The sequence below is a fragment of the Arvicanthis niloticus genome, chromosome 6 (genome assembly GCF_011762505.2).
Source record: "Arvicanthis niloticus isolate mArvNil1 chromosome 6, mArvNil1.pat.X, whole genome shotgun sequence".
NCBI lineage: Eukaryota > Metazoa > Chordata > Mammalia > Rodentia > Muridae > Arvicanthis > Arvicanthis niloticus.
The window spans coordinates 43,133-61,909 of record NC_047663.1 but is presented as its reverse complement, the minus strand read 5'-3'; positions in this window follow the sequence as shown (position 1 = coordinate 61,909).

Here is an 18,777-nt window from a genome sequence, read left to right as displayed (position 1 = left end):
ATAGTCTCTGGTGAGATGCCTTGTGTAATTCTGATAGGTCTGCTTTTATATGTTACTTGATCTTTTTCCCTTACTGCTTTTAATATCCTTTCTTTGTTTGGTGCATTTGGTGTTTTGACTATTATATGGCGGGAAGAATTTCTTTTATGGTCCAATCTTTTGACTTGTGTAAGCTTCTTGTATGTTTATGGGGATCTCTTTCTTTAGGGTAGGAAAGTTTTCTTCTATAATTTTGTTAAGATATTTACTGGCCCTTTAAGTTGTCCCTCTTTTCTATACCTATTACCCTTAAGTTTGGTCTTCTCATTGTGTCCTGGATTTCCTTGATGTTTTGGGTTAGGAGCTTTTTGCATTCTGCATTTTCTGTGACTGTTGTGTCAATGTTTTCTATGGTATCTTCTGCACCTGAGATTCTCTCTTCTATTTCTTGTATTCTGTTGGTGATGCTTGTGTCTATGACTCCTGATCTCTTTCCTAGGTTTTCTATCTCCAGGTTTGTCTCCCTTTGTTATTTCTTTATTGTTTCTATTTTCATTTTTAAATCCTGGATGGTTTTGTTCAATTCCTTCACCTGTTTGGTTGTTTTCCTGTAATTCTTTAAGGAATTTTTGTTTTTCCTCTTTAAGAGCTTCTAACTATTTACCTATGTTCTTCTGTATTTCTTTAAGCGAGTTATTTATGTCCTTCTTAAAGTCCTCTATTATCATCATGAGATGTGATTTTAAACCAGTCTTGCTCTTTCAGTGTGTTGGGGTATCCAGGACTCTGGTGGGAGAACTGGGTTCTGATGATGCCAAGTAGCCTTGGTTTCTGTTGCTTATGTTCTTGCCCTTGCATCTCGACATCTGGATATCTCTGGTGTTAGCTGGTCTTGCTGTCTCTGACTATGGCTTTTCCCTCCTGCAAGCCTGTGTGTCAGCACTCCTGGGAGACCAGTTCACTCTGGAATGAATTTGGGTATGAAGTGCTGTGGCACAGGGTCAGCTCTGGGGTGCAGATGGAAACCAGATGTTGAGCAAGCTTACATACTAAAATGATGACTGTGAAAAAGTGCATTTCCACTTGGGAGGCAGAGGCAGGCGGATTTCTGAGTTCGAGGCCAGCCTAGTCTACAGAGTGAGTTCCAGGAGAGCCCAGGCTATACAGAGAAACCCTGTCTCGAAAAACAAAAACAAAAAAAAAAAAAAAAAAAAAAAAAAAAAAAAAAAAAAGTGCATTTCAAGAGTTATAATAGAACCCGGAAGAAAGAATTTATATAAGCTATTTTGGTGACTATTACTAATTCTTACAGAAGCAGAAAAGCTAGTATATGATACTAAATTGTTGGATAGACAGTATAACAACCACTTTCCTTCACTTAACATTAATTTTCTGGAAGTTAAGTATAATATGTTAGCATATTTTTAATGTCTAATGCTTTTATTTATGAAGACTTCTTGCTACCACTATCTTGTGTGAAATCAATATTAACATTGAAGAAGCCAAGCAGCTGGTGCTTGACTTATCACTTCCCTCTTCCCCCCCTCCATGCACACAGAAGCCCCCCTTGTTCCTTCCAGCCACTTGACTCTCTCACAAGACACAGCCAGTGCCAAGGGCCTACAAATCCTCTTTCCAATAGCAACTCCCTAAGCCTGAGAACAGATAAACTAATGCAGCCTTCAGCCTCCATGCTGCCGGAAGCTGGCACCCTCTCTGATAGATGGCCATGCACTCCCCAACACAGGTGGCTTATGGCCTTGAGGAAAGCAAAAACGACACATCCTTAGAGAGAAACCAAGTCAATGAATCATTCCTAGGCAGCTGTGACTGGTTTGTAGAAACATTTAACCCTGATAACACCATAAAAGCCAAAAGAACAGCCTCCCCCGATCGTGCAACCCTGCCCACTGACCCTGTCTACTGCCCAAACAGATAAAATTATAGCTTGTCTTATATGCCATGTAACCCTGAAGCCCTGGACCTGCTTGTATAAATTCCCTAAACCCCTAGATTCAGGATCACAACTCAACTTTGCTCTGTACAATTTGTGGTCCAAACCTGGGTTTAAATGAAAGGCTCTTATGTTTCTCTACAGCGGATATCACAATTCTTTGAGATATCTTAGAAACCAGGAGACCTGGGCATAACAACATAAGCAACACACTGATGGTGAAAAGAAGAAATTTGTGAGTGGGTTTATAACAAAATTCAGTGATGTGAACTCGATTTCATCCAAATACCATGCACCACAAATGCCTACTCTATGCTAGGGATAGGTTGAGTATTATTGGATCCCAAGACCTGTCCTCAACCAGGTAACAATGTCCTCTGAAGTCATTGGGCATCAGAGGAAGAATGTATTAGAGATTTCTCTAGGGACAGATCCAATGTAGTATTCTGTTGTGTGTAGTTTTCCACTACCTGTCTTTGCTCCAGGAAGTAGCCACACTTCCAGCCCCCACCAGGCTTCACTTGAATTTGCAGATAAAAGACACTTACACAGTTGTTCCTTTTCAACATGCCTTTGAACATTATTGCTGGGTTCTACTTTCTCTCGCCTGGAAAACCTGCCCTTACCATTGCTCTTAGCTCTGCTCCTCCCACCTGCCCTCAACTTCAGTGGCTAGTCCCACCTAGCTCCTGCCAGCATCCCTGACCACCCCCCTGTAGTAGTGGCCACAGGCCCAGGCTCCTCCCAAAACCTCTCATACCTGCTGGGTTCTTCACCATCCAAAGCATGGCAAAGCTCCTTCTCCATCCTTCAGTCTCCTTGCCTGCCTCCAAGAACCTGGAAGTCTCACCTGTACTTTCCACTCAGCAATTGGCCCATGGCTTTCTTTACTGACAAATCAAAAACCAATTGGGCAACAGGAACTTAACATCAAAAATTACCCCTATACCTCACCTTTTCTGTCCAATAATAAAAAATAAAAAATAAAGACTCTTCTCCCTGACATAAATTGAACACAATTATAAAAATTGTGTAAATTACACAGTATGATGTACAGATAACATCTAGTCCATCATATTTGTCTTTTTTAGTTTTTTTTTTTTTTTTTCTTTCGAGACAGTGTTTCTCTGTGTAGCCCTGGCTGTCCTGGAATTCACCCTGTAGACCAGGCTGGGCTTGAACTTAGAAGTCCACCTGCCTCTGCCTCCCAAGTGCTTGGATTAAAGGCTTGTGCCACCACTGCATGGCCATATTTGTCAATTAAAGTATTTTACCATCATTTCTAACTGAAAGAATTATGATCCTATCCCTAGATTATGTTTAGTTTTTAGCTTGTTATGCCATCTGAAAACCATGTCCTCTACTCTATAACCTCTCAATGTTAAACAACTTGAGTTTGATTATGAGACTAAAACTAGTCTTCAACCCAGTCAGAAATCTGAAAACGATTTAAACGTTACCTGGGTATATAGGAAGTACTAACTATAGCTTCTCAAACTTAAACAATTGTAGAGACACTTGACTATCTGAACAGCTCTCCAATCCTCAAAACACTGGAGCATCAGTCTTCAGTCTTCTTGCCCAGGATCATATAGACCAGAGCAGAATTATTAAAAACTGCTTACCGTGTATTGGCAGAGCCAACAGACTACTATTCTGCACGATGTATCCTTTTTCTGGACAGCTTCCTATCTGCAGATGAAACAGGCAATTTCTGCCCAGTGGCCACCCTGCCATGATAAGCAACCTTGCCTGAAAGTGAAGATGCCCAGTATCTTCTTTGAACAAAGAAAGGAGTGCTGTCAGGAGCAGATATCTCTCATTGTCAAGTAATTAAGTAACATTAAATGTCACATTCTGTGGGTTTCTGGTGTCTTTGAAGAATATATATATATTCTTCAAATATATATATATATTCTTCAAATATATATATATATATATATATATATATATATATATCTGAACTGTTAAACCTTAACTACTCTTAGCTATTTCTAATTGAAATATATCAAAAAGCACCCTTTTATAATTAAATCAGAATGTAACATGAACATGAGGTTGTCTTCCGGCCTTTAACTCATATTGATTAATCATCTAAAAATCAGTTTATAATCACAGTTATTTGAAGAACTGAGTCTGAAATAAACCCATGCACATGTGGTCACTTGATCTTTGACAAAGAAGCTAAAACCATCCAGTGGAAAAAAAGATAACTTTTTAAAAAATGATGCTGGTTCAACTGGAGGTCAGCATATAGAAGAATGCACATCCATCCATTCTTATCTCCTTGTACAAAGCTCATGTTCAAGTGGATCAAGGACCTGCACATAAAACCATATACACTAAAACTAATAGAAGAGAAAATAGAGAAAAGCCTCAAACACATGGTCACAGGGGGAAATTTTCCTGAATAAAATATCAATAGCTTATACTCTAAGATCAAGAATCGACAAATGGGACCTCATAAAATTACAAAGCTTCTGTAAGGCAAAGGACACTGTCAACAAGACAAAACAGCAACCAACAGATTGGGAAAAGATCTTTACCAATCCTATATGTGATAGAGGAAAAATATTCAATATATACAAAGAACTCAAGGAGTTAGACTCCAGAGAGCCAAATAACCCTATTAAAAAATGGGGAACAGAGCTAAAAAAAAAAAATCTCAACTGAGGAATATTGAAGGACCAAGAAGCACCTAAAGAAATGTTCAACATCCTTAGTCATCAGGGAAACGCAAATCAAAACTACCCTGAGATTCTATCTCACACACATCAGAATGACTAAGAGAAAAAAAAAACAAAAAAAACCAAAAAACAGTGATAGCCGATGCTGGTGAGGATGTGGAGAAAGAGGAATACCCCTCTATTGTTGGTGGGATTGCAAGCTGGTACAACCATTCTGCAAATCAATATGGTGGTTTCTCAGGAAAATGGACATAGTATGAACTGAGGACCCAGCTATACCACTCCTGGGCATATACCCAAAAGATGTTCCAACATATAACAAGGACACATATTCCAATATGTTCATAGCAGCCTTATTTATTATAGCCAGAGGCTAGAAAGAACACAGCTGTCCTTCAACAGAGGAATGGATACAGAAAATGTGGTACATTTATACACTGGAGTGCTACTCAGCTCTTAAAAACAGTGACTTTGTGAAATTCTTAGTCAAATGGATAAAACTAGAAAATATCATGCTGAGTGAGGTAACCCAGTCACAAAAGAGCACACATGGTATGCACTCACTGGTAAGTGAATATTAGCCCAAAAGCTCAGAATACCCAAAATACAATTCACAGACCACATGAAGCTCACAAAGACCAAAGTGTGGATGCTTCTTCAGTCCTTCCTAGAAGGAGTAACAAAATATAGAAATGTGGAAACAAAGTGTGAAGCAGAGACTGAAGCAAAGGTCATCCAGAGACTGCCCCACCTGGGGATCCATCCCATATGCAATCACCAAACACAGACACCTTTGTGGATGCCAAGAAATGGTTGCTGAAAGGAACCTGATGTAGCTGTCTCCTGAGAGGCTCTGCTAGAGCCTGACAAATACAGAGGCAGTTGCTCGAAGCCAACCATTGGACTAAGCACAAGGGGTCCATGATGAAGGAGTTAGGGGAAGGACTGAAGGAGCTAAGGAGGTTTGCAACCCCATAGGAATAACAACAATATCAACCAACTAGACCCCTAGAGCTCCCAGGGACTAAACCACCAACCAAAGAATACACATAGAGGGATCCATGGCTCCAGCCGAATATGTAACAGACGATGGCCTTGTCCAGTATCAGTGGAAGGAGAGGCTCTTGTTCCTGTGAATAAGGCAGACAGTTCCTGTGAGCTTGATGCCATAGTGTAGGGAAATGCCAGGGAAGGGAGGTGGGAGTGGGTGGGTGGAGTAACATCCTCATAAAATGGGGGGGGATGGAATAGAGGGCTTAAAGGGGACCAGGAAACTGGATAACATTTGAAATTTAAATAAAGAAAATATCCATTTTTTTAAAAAGAAGGCCTCAGTCTAGGCTTTGTATTCTTAAATGAGTTGCATGGGTAACAATGTCCATCTAAGAGGAACAATATTAATCTCAAATTTTTATCAATATATATTTATTTAATATCTATGCCTGCTTACTGTATGAACTTATTTCCAGACTCTCTTTTTATATAATTCTCAAGGCCTAAATTTCTACTGTCTGAGAATAGGCTAGGCACTCTATCCCCTGCCTTTGATCTAATTTTTAAAGATCAAATGCCTCAATATTTTAATATCTATAATTAAATTTCCTTCTGCTTACTGTATAAGTCTATTCTTAGGCTTCTTATCTGTCATGCTAGGAATCAATCCCAGAATTCCCATGGAGCCCAATTTTAAAGAATTTGAGTATATCTTGGCAAGACCTTTTCAAGTCTTCTCTAAAGCAGTTTTTCACTCAGTCTCTCTCCTGTGGAGCTTAATATTTCTGTATACTTAAATGATTACCATTATACTCCCTTCTGTCCCTAACACCAATTAAATCAAATTTCCTTATCTCTATCCTTTTCCTGCTTTTTGGAGGCCAGCAGCCTTTTACTGTCTGCCTCTGCCTTCCTGCAAACAGCCTGTCTCTGCACAGCAAGGACTTCTGGCATCTGTAAGCATCTGAAACCTAAGTTTCAAACTGCCGGAAGAATTTCCCATGTGGCTCAGGCAAAATCTGTATTCCCTTCTATCTTTAAGAACAATTAAACCAAACTTTAGAATCCTATCCTTTGATTACCTGCTTGGAAGAAGCAGGCAACTTTAGCTTTTAATGTCTGGCTCCCTGCCTCAGAGCAGACATCCTGTCTCATTTCACAGCAGGGGATCCTAGCACCTGTGAACCGAGCCAGTCCCTGTGTTTCTTTATTTAAGTTCCCCACCTCCCCCACCCCAAGCTGGAGCCTCCTTGTGAGTCACTTCACTCCTCTTGCTGAGAAACCAATTTTCCCTCTTCCTAGACTTATATCACTGTGTGTATGTGATCAATCCAAGAATTCCTAAATTAATAGTGGATTCTTGACTGTCTTTTTATTTTTTTTTTAAATTTTCATACAATGTATTTTGATCAGGTTTTCCCCTTCCCCAAATTCTCCCAAAATGTAGTCTTGATGAGACTGACCTATACTTGAGAGGGTGAGGAGTCCTTTAGTGGCCAACTCTAGGCTTGAGATCTAGGCTGAATAACAGCAAATCAGTTCAAAGTGCAGGAAACCTCAGAAAAAGACAGGCTGGAGATGCAGCACCCACTTTTATTTAAGCCTGAAAGTTGGGAATGGGATCAGAAGTCTGAGACAATGCAACATACTCAGGTCGGGTGTCTGTGTGGAGCAGCAGACCCACACCCCAGTACAGGTGAACAGAGAACTTAAGACTCCTGTGCAGCTGGGCAGTGGTGGCACACGCCTTTAATCCCAGCACTTGGGAGGCAGAGGCAGGTGGATTTCTGAGTTCGAGGCCAGCCAGGTCTACAGAGTGAGCTCCAGGACAGCCAGGGCTACACAGAGAAACCCTGTCTCAAAAAAACCAAACCAAAACAAACAAACAAAAAAGACTCCTATGCAAGCTTCTCCTCTCTTTCCATATCTGCTCCATCCATAGATGGTGCCTATGGCGTGGGTACCATCCCACCCCTTCCTGAGCCATGTTCCAATTGCTTCAGGAAATTCCCTCACAGACTCATGGGGAATAGTTCAAGTGTGTTTCAAACTGCTTAAAGTGACAAGCAGGTTTAACCATCACAGGGGGTATCATCCCAGAAGAAGCTTCTAAGGTAACACATTCCATCAGCTGTGGTTTAAGCAGATGACAGGATTTCTTTCTATTTAGAAGAGAATGGGATTTAAATAGAAAAATAGGGGAGATGTTTTGTGCACATTGCATGTAGTTATGTCTCTGAGCAACTCAGCTTCCATCCTACTCTAAACCACTGCACTCAGCCAGCCTTATTATAAAGTACAAGCAGCATGTTTTTAAAAATGTAACATATGTACACAGATGAGACACAGTATCACAGCACAATGGATTTAGAAGAAGCTTATCATGCCAAACAGCAGTTCTCACGGAGGCCACACATATGCAGGGACTTGTTTCATGTCACATGCACTCAAGGGTTCACACTGCTGTGCTCCCTTGGAAAAAAGGCAAAAACTCTACAGCTTTACTCTTTGGACTCTGACAGGGGCATAATTTGGCTTCCACATGTACAGAGGCTTAACAAGTAGTTATTTGAGCAGTTCTGAAGAGCCACAACTAATACATTAATGTCTTATCTGATGATTATAAAATAATAAAAAAAATTATAAAATTAGAGATGTGCTAGCTATTGGATCACTTCAGGGAAGAGTTTACACAAAACAGACATAATAAAATTTGGTTTTTATTGATTAAAAAATGGAAAGTCTAAAAATTGGATATTTAACCTCCCATTTACCTCAAATGGAAGCAAATGCAAGCCAGAGTGCAGGATGAAAGATGTTTATGATGTCATCACCTGCATGTCCAACAGCTTTTTGAAATCTGGAGCACAACCTCCAGACCAGAATACAAACTTCAAGAGACTGCCTCGACCTCCCTAATGATGACTCTGAAGGTATTTTCCAAAATACACAAACATGGGCTTCAACTTATTGGCAGGTGGGAAAGAAAAAAACCATGAGGTGAAGGGTCCAGTGTCTAGTGACCCCTAACTTGCTGTGTGACACATATCTGATCTTTCTGATCTTTCATTTACAAACTAAACAAACAAACAAACAAACAAACAAAAACACTGTGTCCTCGAAGTTCACAAAGGTAGGCTCCTTGGAGAGCGGCCACTACTTCACATGCAGCAGAACTGAGACAGGTTTTTCTTTTCTTCTGTGGTTAACATTCTACACACAAAAACCAATGCATTCTTATTCTTGGATCTGTTTATTGATGGTCTATTTCAGTCTTGCTGTGTTTGTTTGGGATAAAGTCTCACATAACTAAGGCTCGGCTTAGATTTATTATGAAGTCAGGACAAGAATTCAAAGAGGGCAGGAACCTGGAGGCAGGAGCTGATGAAGCTGTAGAGGGGGGCTGCTTACTGGCTTGCTCCCCATGGTTGACACAGTCTGCTTTCTAACAGAATCCAGAACCCCCAGCTCAGGGATGGCACCGCCCATAATGGGTTGACCCCTCCCCCATCAACAACTCATTAAGAAAATGTCTTAGAGCTGGATCCTATGTCACCATTTCCTCAGTGGAGATTCCCTTCTTTCAGGTAACTCTAGCCTGTGTCAAGTTGACACAAGTCTAGGAAGATACCTCCTTTAAAGTTGAAAACATGAAAGGTAATTCTTTACTTAGGGGGAGATTTCCCAGCTTATGGCTTCTATTCAGGGGGTCTATAGTTCTAGAACTATAAGCTGGCCATCCACATGTAGAGCAACCTCTCAGCTGCTGGTGAAGATGTTCTTCCTACTCCATGTGCTTAACACCCAGCATGACAATAGCTGAATCTACAAGATAAACACCTGAAATCTTAATTAATTTCCCAAAAGATTCTGCTACTAACTAACTTTGATATAAGGAAAGAAAACAGTTGAGCAATTCTATCACATGCATCAATTTATATCTCCTTTTCCACATATACCATAATTTTTATTTCCTCCTTGCTATCCCCATCTATTATATCTGGATATACAATAAATCCTTGAGAAGGTGTCTAAGCATAACCACCAATTCTGTCTGATTTCTGACTGAATTAACTCTATCCCCAGGGACCCTTCTTGTGACATAAAGTATGATTCTCTAGATTTTCTGTTCCCCAAAAGTCAGAATTCAAGATTTTTAATTTTATAACCATTGGGTTCTATTTTCTTACTTTGTATTTTTTGGGAAGTGGTTCTCTTTCTATATACACTATAGAGACAAATGCCCCAGAAAGACCACAAAAGCACACACTCTGTTCTGTCTGTTCTTATTGCATTGCATGGTTCTCACCATGGTGCCTAAGAGTCAGTTTTCAGCAGGCTCAGACCTAAGTCAGTGTAGCAGCAATCTATGTCCGGATAAAACAGGAAAGGTAACTGTATTCCTTTAAGAATGCTTAAGAGTGACACCTTCACAATGTTGGGGATTTTAAAGTATGACTTCCTATGAGAACATACAACCCTCAAATGAAATTTGCACTTAGCCTTGAACAAAAGACTATAGGTTCAATCTAGGGTCTGGATTGGGTTTATTTTCTTTGGCAGATAAATAACTGAAACAGGAGAAATTCACAGCACCACAGTCAACAGTGTTGTGTGGGTATCCATGAGAGAAAACTCCTAGGATGTGGGTTTAATCCAATAGAATGTCTTTATTAGCCAGCAAGCAGTATGGCTAGATGTTAGGGATCCCTGGGCTGCACCAAGCCTTTCTTAGGGTGAGTTTTAAGTACAAAAGCCATGTTCTAGGTTTACACAGTTCAAATGATAAGAACAGTTAGCCAGAAGCAGAAGTACAATATCCAAAAATCCTGGTTAGTGCATTTAGAGATCTTCTCAGAACAATGGACTTTGATGGATTTTGCTTTTGTTTTATTCGTGGCAGATGGTACAGTCTATGTGGTCACTTTTACAGTCTGAATGGTAGTTGTATCTTAGAGACAGTTGTGCTAAGGCCTCAGTGCCGACTAAGATCTATGGCCCTGTTATATAATCCATTGGTCTTAGTTAATGATTTAAGTCATGGACTCATTCTGCTTTAAAGAGGCATAATTGCTCTTAAGATGCATTTATTTAATTGAACTGCTACATAACTAGCCATATAGGTTAGCATGCAGGGACCACTTGTAAACCAATCAGAAGGAGAATTAAAGGCCCTGTAAGTGCAGATAGTGGAATAGCTAACCAAAGGTAACAAGAGAACAGAAATGAATATCAATTCTTCAATCTCTCCCTCTCCCTCTCCCTCTCCCTCTCCCTCTCCCTCTCCCTCTCCCTCTCCCTCTCCCTCTCCCTCTCCCTCTCCCTCTCCCTCTCCCTCTCCCTCTCCCTCTCCCTCTCCCTCCCCCTCCCCCTCCCCCTCCCCCTCCCCCTCCCCCTCCCCCTCCCCCTCCCCCTCCCCCTCTCCCTCTCCCTCTCCCTCTCTCCCTCCTTCTCTCTCCCTCTCTCCCTCCTTCTCTCTCCCTCTTTCTCCTTCTCCCTCCACATTTTCCTCTTTTCCTCCCTCTTTGCTTCTCTGAAGGTTGCAATCCATTTTTCAAAGGAGGCTCCATTTCCTGAAGTTTCCACAACTGCACAGAAGCATTGACAGCTTAGAATGCAGTGTTCAAACTTATGAACTTTGGAAATTATTTCACATTCAAACCATAAAAACTAATTCTAGAGCTAAATATCAGTGACCATGACACAGTAAAATAGATTAGATTAATAAAAAGTCCATTTTCTTGTTTACTAAGAGTCTCATAGGCATTTTTTTTACCTACAATAGAACAAAGACAGTTATCAGTAAAAGCATTTAAAAATATATTAGTGAATGCATTACATAAGTGTTTTACATCAAAGTAGAGAATCCCTCTTATGGACTTCAGATTGGACCTCATGAAAGTGTTGCTCATCCACAGGTGAACACTGAGGTAGACTGGAGATGAGGACTATGAACCTCCTACAAGTTACGTGGACCTCAGAACAGATTGCTTGAAATACCACCATGAAGTTCAGTGTTTCCTTTCTTTTTGGTGCTTGACCCACTTGTAAATGCAACCTATCAGAACCCTATCCCTACCTCTGAGTTATCTTTTTTTTTTCTTTTAATTTTATTTTATATTTTATTTACATTTAAGATGCCATCCCCTTTCCACATTTCCCCTCCCTAGAACACTCCTGTCCCATGCCCCCCCCTTTCCTTTTTGCTTTTATACGATTTTTTTTAAATGTTAATCAAAGGATTTATAAGTTTGGTAATGCTCAATCAGAAGCGTAACCCAATACCCAACCTAGATATAAAAACTACCTTTGACTGGTGGAGACATGTGAACATCTGCCTCCATGCCCCCTCTCTCTTTCTCGCTCTCATCACCTAGCTTCTCCTCTTCTTCATCTTCTCTCCTGGTTCCATCTCTTCCTCTCAGTACTCCTTCCCACTTAGCTCCTCCTACATATCACTCTTCCTGTTAAAGTAGAACTTTTTTCTCAAAATACAATTAGAGCATACTTATTCCTAATTGTACCAGTGAGGTACAAGATAGTCCTAATACCCAGTCCATTTTGTTGACTAACCAGAACCTCTGTCATCTCTCCTAACTAAAGTTCTGAACCTGGCTTTTTTTTTTTTTTTTTTTTTTTTGCTTTAGAATGAATGTCAGCTGAAAACCATCTACTCAGATCTTTTCTCTCAAAGTAAATAGCCAGGATTTTTATCAAAGTAAATTTTGTACCATTTAAGAAATTATAACATCATCTTGATAATAATTATACAGATTTCTACCAATAGGTTATGGCTGTGCAATAAGTCCTAGCTAATCCCCCCTGTTCCAACAAAACCACTACTTTTTCCTAGAAAGACAGACCATTATTAACCACATTAGTCCCCAAGCTCAGGGAATAGGGGTGCTGACTCTTCTTTAACTTCTTCAAGCTGATTAAGGGCGTTGAGATTTTAGAAGAGGGGTGGGGGAAAGAGTAAGTTGATAAGCCTCTGAAGCTGTGCTGTGTCTTCACTGAATCCAGATGGAATTCCAGGACATTGGAGGTTTGGGCAGGTCTGCTCAGTATGCTTGATGAGTAGATACACCAAGCCTGTGTATTCTGCAATATATAATTCTCAGAACAAGTTTTAGTATCAAGAAAAAAAAAAATTTTCCCCTCCAGGGGGCTGACGTTTTTTTAAAGATGTTGGTTCTGACAACTTTTTTTTTTCGCTTGTTAAAATTGGTTGTAGTATTTACGTTTCAGATTTTATCCCCTTACCCCACTTCCTCCCACCACCCAGAAACCTCCTATTCCATCCCCCTCCTCATGCTTCTATGAGGCAGTGACCACACCTACCCCCCTCACTATCCCCTCCCCGCCCTCACATTCCCCCCACACACACTCTGTGTTCATTTTTTTTATTATTATTTTTTTATGGGACCAAGAAACTCCTCTCCCACCTATGTCCTATGTCGGACAAGGCCATCCTCCCCTACATATACCTCTGGAGTCTTGGGTCCCTCCCTATGTGTTCCCAGGCTGGTGGTTTAGACCCTGGGGGGCTCTGGTTGTTTGGTATTGTTGCTTTCCACCTGGGGTCACTAACCCTTTCTGCTCCTTCAGTCCTCTCACTAAGTTCTCCATTGGGAAACCCCTGATCATATCAGTGGTTAATTGTGAACATTGTCCTCTGAGTGTGTTAGTCTTTGGCATACCTCTAAGGAGACAGCTATATCATGTTCCTCACATTATGCACTTCCAGCCATCTACAACAGTGTTTAGATTAGGTGGCTGTACATGGGATGAATACTGAGGTGGAGTGGTCTCCTGATGGCCCCTCCTTCAGTTTCTGTTCCATGTTTTGTTTCCCTATTTGCTCCCTTGAGCATTTTTGTTTCTTGTTCTAAGTAGAACTGAGGCATCCCCTCTTGGTCTTCCTTCTTCATGAGCTTCATGTGGTCTGTGGGTTGAGTCTTCGCTAATCCAAGCTTTTGGGCTAACATCCGTGGAGATATGTTTTTGTAGCTACCTTCTTTTATGGTTTTTCGAAGATTACTTTCTTGCTTTTTCTAGGTTGTAGTTTCCCTCCTTGTGTTGGACTTTTCCACCAATAATTCTTTGAAGTGCTGGATTTGCGTTGAGATACTGTGTAAATTTGGATTTGTCATGGAATATTTTGGTTTCTCCATCAATAATGATTGAGAGTTTTGCTGGGTATAGTAGTCTGGGCTGGCATTTGTGTTCTCTTAGGGTCTGTATGATATAGGTCCAGGATCTTCTGGCTTTTATGGTCTCTGGTGAGAAGTCTGGTGTAATTCTTATAGGTCTGCCTTTATATGTTACTTTGCCTTTTTCCCTTACTGCTTTTAGTATTTTTTCTTTGTTTTGTACATTTGATGTTTTGACTATTATATGGCGGGAAGTATTTCTTTTCTGGTCTAAACTATTTGGAGTTCTGTAGGCTTCTTGTATATTTATGGACATCTCTTTATTTAGGTTAGGAAAGTTTTCCTCTATAATTTTGTTGAGGATATTTACTGGTCCTTTAAATTGGGAGTCTTCCCCCTCATCTATACCTATTATCCTTAGGTTTGGCCTTCTCATTGTGTCTTGGATTTCCTGAATATTTTTGGTTAGTAGTTTTTTGTATTTTGCATTTTCTTTGACAGTTGTGTCAATGTTTTCTATGGTATCTTCTGCACATGAGATTCTCTCTTCTATCTCTTGTATTCTGTTGGTGATACTTGTGTCTATGACTCCTCATCTTTTTTTTAGGTTTTCTATCTCCAGGGTATTGTCCCTTTGTGATTTCTTTATTGTTTCTACTTCCATTTTTAGATCCTGCATGGTTTTGTTTAATTCCTTCTCCCGTTTAGTTGCATTTTCTCGCAATTCCTTAAGGGATTTTTGTGTTTCCTCTTTAAGGGTTTCTATCTGTCTACCAGTGCTCTCCTTAAGTTCTTTGAGAGTGTTATTTATGTCTTTCGTAAAGCCCTCTATCATCATCATGAGAAGTGATTTTAATTCTGATTCCTGCTTTTCTGGTGTGATGGGGTGTTCAGGGCTTGGTCTGATGGGGGAGCTGGGTTCTGATGATGCCATGTAACTTTGGTTTCTGTTGCTTACGTTCTTGCTCTTGCCTTTTGCCATCTGGTTAACTCTAGTGCTGCCTGTACTTGCTGTCTCTGACTGAAGCCTGCCTTTCCAGTTATCTAGCTTGTGTCTGATCTCCTATGTGTCCAGATGTCTCTGTGATCTTTTCCAGCTGCACTGATTACAGTGGTACCTCTAGGATGCCTCAGGATATGGTGCCTCCAAGGTAGCAGTCCAGCTAGGTGTCTGCTGTTCTGGGTGCAGTGTCTCCTCTAGGATATCTCCGGATATGTTGTCTGACGCTCTGAGTTCAGTTGTTCCTCTGTGGCTCTGGGTTGAGTGGACCTTCCAGTATGTCTCAGGTGGAATCCGGGGTCCACACAACAGCAGACCTGGCAGAGGTCTGATCCAGGCCTCAGATCCGAGAACTAGTTTCTAAGACACTGTCCAAGTTAGAGCACCTGGGATTCCTGCTTCCTCTGCGTTCTTGGAGGTTGGGGACAGAGCTGCCACCCAAGATCTGCTCAGTGCTCTGGCTCAGACCAGAAGGGACCAATGTTCAGGGCCGGGAGTGACTTCCTGGGTCCTTGTGGGTCCCAGTTACTACCTGTTTAGGGCGGGCTCTGCTGTCTGCTTACCTAAGATACTGTCTGAGTTAGAGCACTTGGGATCCCCGCTTCCTCTGGGTTCTTGGAGGTTGGGGACAGAGCTGCCAACCAAGATCTGCTCAGTGCTCTGGCCCAGACCAGAAGGGACCCACCTCTGAGTTATCTTAACCTCAACCCTAACCCATTGGACATTTGGTCTTATTCGTGATAATTTACCAATTCCTACAAATTGTATGTAAACCTTCTGAAGTTCCCAATCTGGACTTCAAGACTTTTGCAAAAGTATATTAACATCAGCTCTTGCATCCACCAAACTGTCTATGTCAATATCATTCATTTGTACTATTAATTTGGGTCTCTGATCATTGACCATTGTTTGCCAGAACACACATTTTCCAGGACTCTCAAATCTCAGGCATCAAGGGTGAGAGCTGTGTAGTGCAATGAGAACAGACAGAGAGTAGAGTGTATGCTTTCATGGTCTTTCTGGGGCATTTGTCTCTGCAGTGCCAAAAGACCATTATCTTGGGAACTGGACCTGGCCTCAGAGATCCTGGCAACTCTGTCTGTACCAGCAAGGTTCTATACCTATCAGCAGAGACAGTGGTGTCCTGAATCTGCCATTGTGAGCTCAGCATCCCTGCAGTGTTACATAGTCTCCAGTTCCTCAATCTATCAGGCCCCAAGTGAGACTGGGGGTATCCTAGCACCCCAGAAGTCTGGTAGGGTTCCTTGCCCTTGCTTAGTAAGCTACAACCCTGCTGGAGCATGCTTCTCGCAGCCTGACCTGGCTGGAGCCATGATGGGGACCAGGTTGTGGCATTAGTCCCAGGTGCTCTGGTCCAGGTCCTTGGTCCAAAGGCTCCACTGGATTGAGTTTGTAGTACTTCCTCTACAGACAGCTCATCTGTAAAGACCCTAGTCAGCGGAACAGTGAGCTGCCCAGCTCTCTAGACATGTTCACTAGCTGCCCCAGAATTTTCCTGGACCTATATTGTTGCTGTTGAGAACAAGCAAATGAAACTTATTCTAAGTGCTACTATTTCATTTTCAGACTCCATTTAATAATAAACTCAAGATTCCAAGCCTGAGTGAAACTGGGCACTCCCTAATAGCTAAACAGCTTCTATTGTAAACAAACAGTTGCTTGAGTTCACACATCTCAGGTTCAACTTCTCAATTTTGCTGGGATGGTCAAAAAAGTACATGTTCCCAGCTCCAGAGACCAACTCCTATCCTAATTGATGGAAATTTTCTTGCTCAATCTCTTATGTCAAAATATGATTGGACAGTGTCCACCCTCCTCCCCCTTGCTCTAAGGTTTTATCCTTTAAAATTAGTTGCACAACGTGTTAGTATTCTGTCTAAACTCCACCTCCACAGTTACCTGGCAACCACCAGGTAGGCCTGGTCCACTATAAAAGGGGCTGCTTGCCCCCTCCTCTCTCTCTTAATCCCTTGCTCTCTTGCCTCTAGCTTCTCTGTCCACTCACCCCTCCTCCCTTCCCTTCCCCCTCTCTCCACATGGCCATGGCCAGCCTCTACTTCTCTCTCTCTCTCTCTCTCTCTCTCTCTCTCTCTCTCTCTCTCTCTCTCTCTCCTAGCATCCTGGCTCCCCTCCCCTTGCCCTGAATAAACTCTATTCCATACTATACTGGTGTGTGACTGGTCCCTCAGGGGGAAGAGATGCCTCTGCATGGGCCTGCTACGACATCCCCTTCCCCATACCTCTCCACACACCCACAAAACATACTCTCTTTATCTCTTTATCTTTTTATAAACACTTTACAACATCCCTTCAGGATCATACTTCAGCTTCCAAGTCTGTTCTGCCACCCTGATCTATCAGTAGCAGCTTGATTACAATAGTTTTTGTTGGCTGCCTAGACCTGGTATTTGAGTTATGTTAGATTGAAGCAGCCCCCACAATACTGCAAGGCCTCATCTCACCAGCCTCTCACCTGTATGCCTCTAGTTTTACATTCCATTTCTCTATCGTGGGATTTCTCTGTAGGACTGTCACTATCCATCCTATTGGTCTCGCCCTACCTCTTTCCCTTTAGGGATTTATTTTCTTGAATCCCATTCTCTGGGACATGGGATTGAATCAGGATTCCCACTTACTCACTGGGTACTACTGTGGTACCTCCCTCTGAGCCGGTTCCACTGGGTACTACTGTGGTACCTTGTCGGGAGCCATAATGGGACAAGCTAATAATGAGCAGATGATCATCCTGAAATGCTTGCCTCGGATTATCATATAATCTGCGACAAGTGTGCCCCATTAGCAAGGCCATGGTGGACGTGATTTTAGGAAAGATTCCTGCTATTAATATGCTTTTCCCATTATTATTGTTATTATACATATGCTACTATCACTAAGCAATAGCACTCCCCTTTGTAGCAGATCTCTGCAGATCCACGAAGATGCACTGTCTTGTAGTGTTGCTATATAGACAAATAGATGACTTCTTAAGTCTTAATGATGATCCTATAAGAATTCCTAAAATTATATCAGTGACTATTAAGCTCTTTTATATCGGGACTGCTATTAAGTCCCTCAGGCATAGTCAAACTGCAATGAGAACTCTGCCAGTCTCCTGAATGTTATCAGTTAATTGCCCCAAGAGAGATAGTAACTGGACCTTCTCCTGCTTAGAGCACATTCCAAGAGGTCATAAAGCCTAGGTTACTAGAGGGAATCCACAATTTATTGTAGGTACCAGGACAGAAGAGAAAATATTGCCTGGGTTTATCTATACAAAACTTCACTAATTTCTTAAGTTATAGTTTCAAACTTTCTGCGAACCTGTAGAGCTAGACAGGTGATGAATGTCTAGTTAGATAATTACTCCTAATGGGTATTCATGTAAACATTCTGTGTTGTAAACTTCTATTTCAATTTATGACTTGAAATTTGGTGTGAACTTGTGATGAACCTTGTAACATGTGATCATGTACTCTGAAAGATGTATAAGTTCTGAGGACAAAGAGATGAGAAAGCAGTTAGAATAGAAAGTTAGAAGAGCAGTTAGAATGGTGAGTTAGACTAGTCAGTTAGTTAGACCCCATCGCCCTTTCCTTTCCCCCTGCTTAGAATTTTTCTCCCTTAGAATTTTACTTTGTTAGAATCTTTTCTTCTTCCCCACTCAGGACCTTTCCACGTTTCCCCTCAGATAGCTTTCATAGGATACTTTTTACACTAAATAAACTCTATAGTAACTTTTCTAAAGTGTCTTTTCTTCTTGTAAGTTAGAGCCCAGCAGTTCCTGCTGAGATAGAACAAAGACCACGTTGCCTAATCCTCTGCTGTTAGGCTACAGGTGTTAATCACCCTAGCCTGCAGTCCATTTACCCTCAGAAGTTTTTAGGATAGCATAGGGCTATTTACTTAACACCTTGCTGGTCTTAGGGCCAGGATGCTGACTGCAGGTCAGCTACAGTAGCATAGGGGCTGCCTCGGAGAAGAACCGGACGG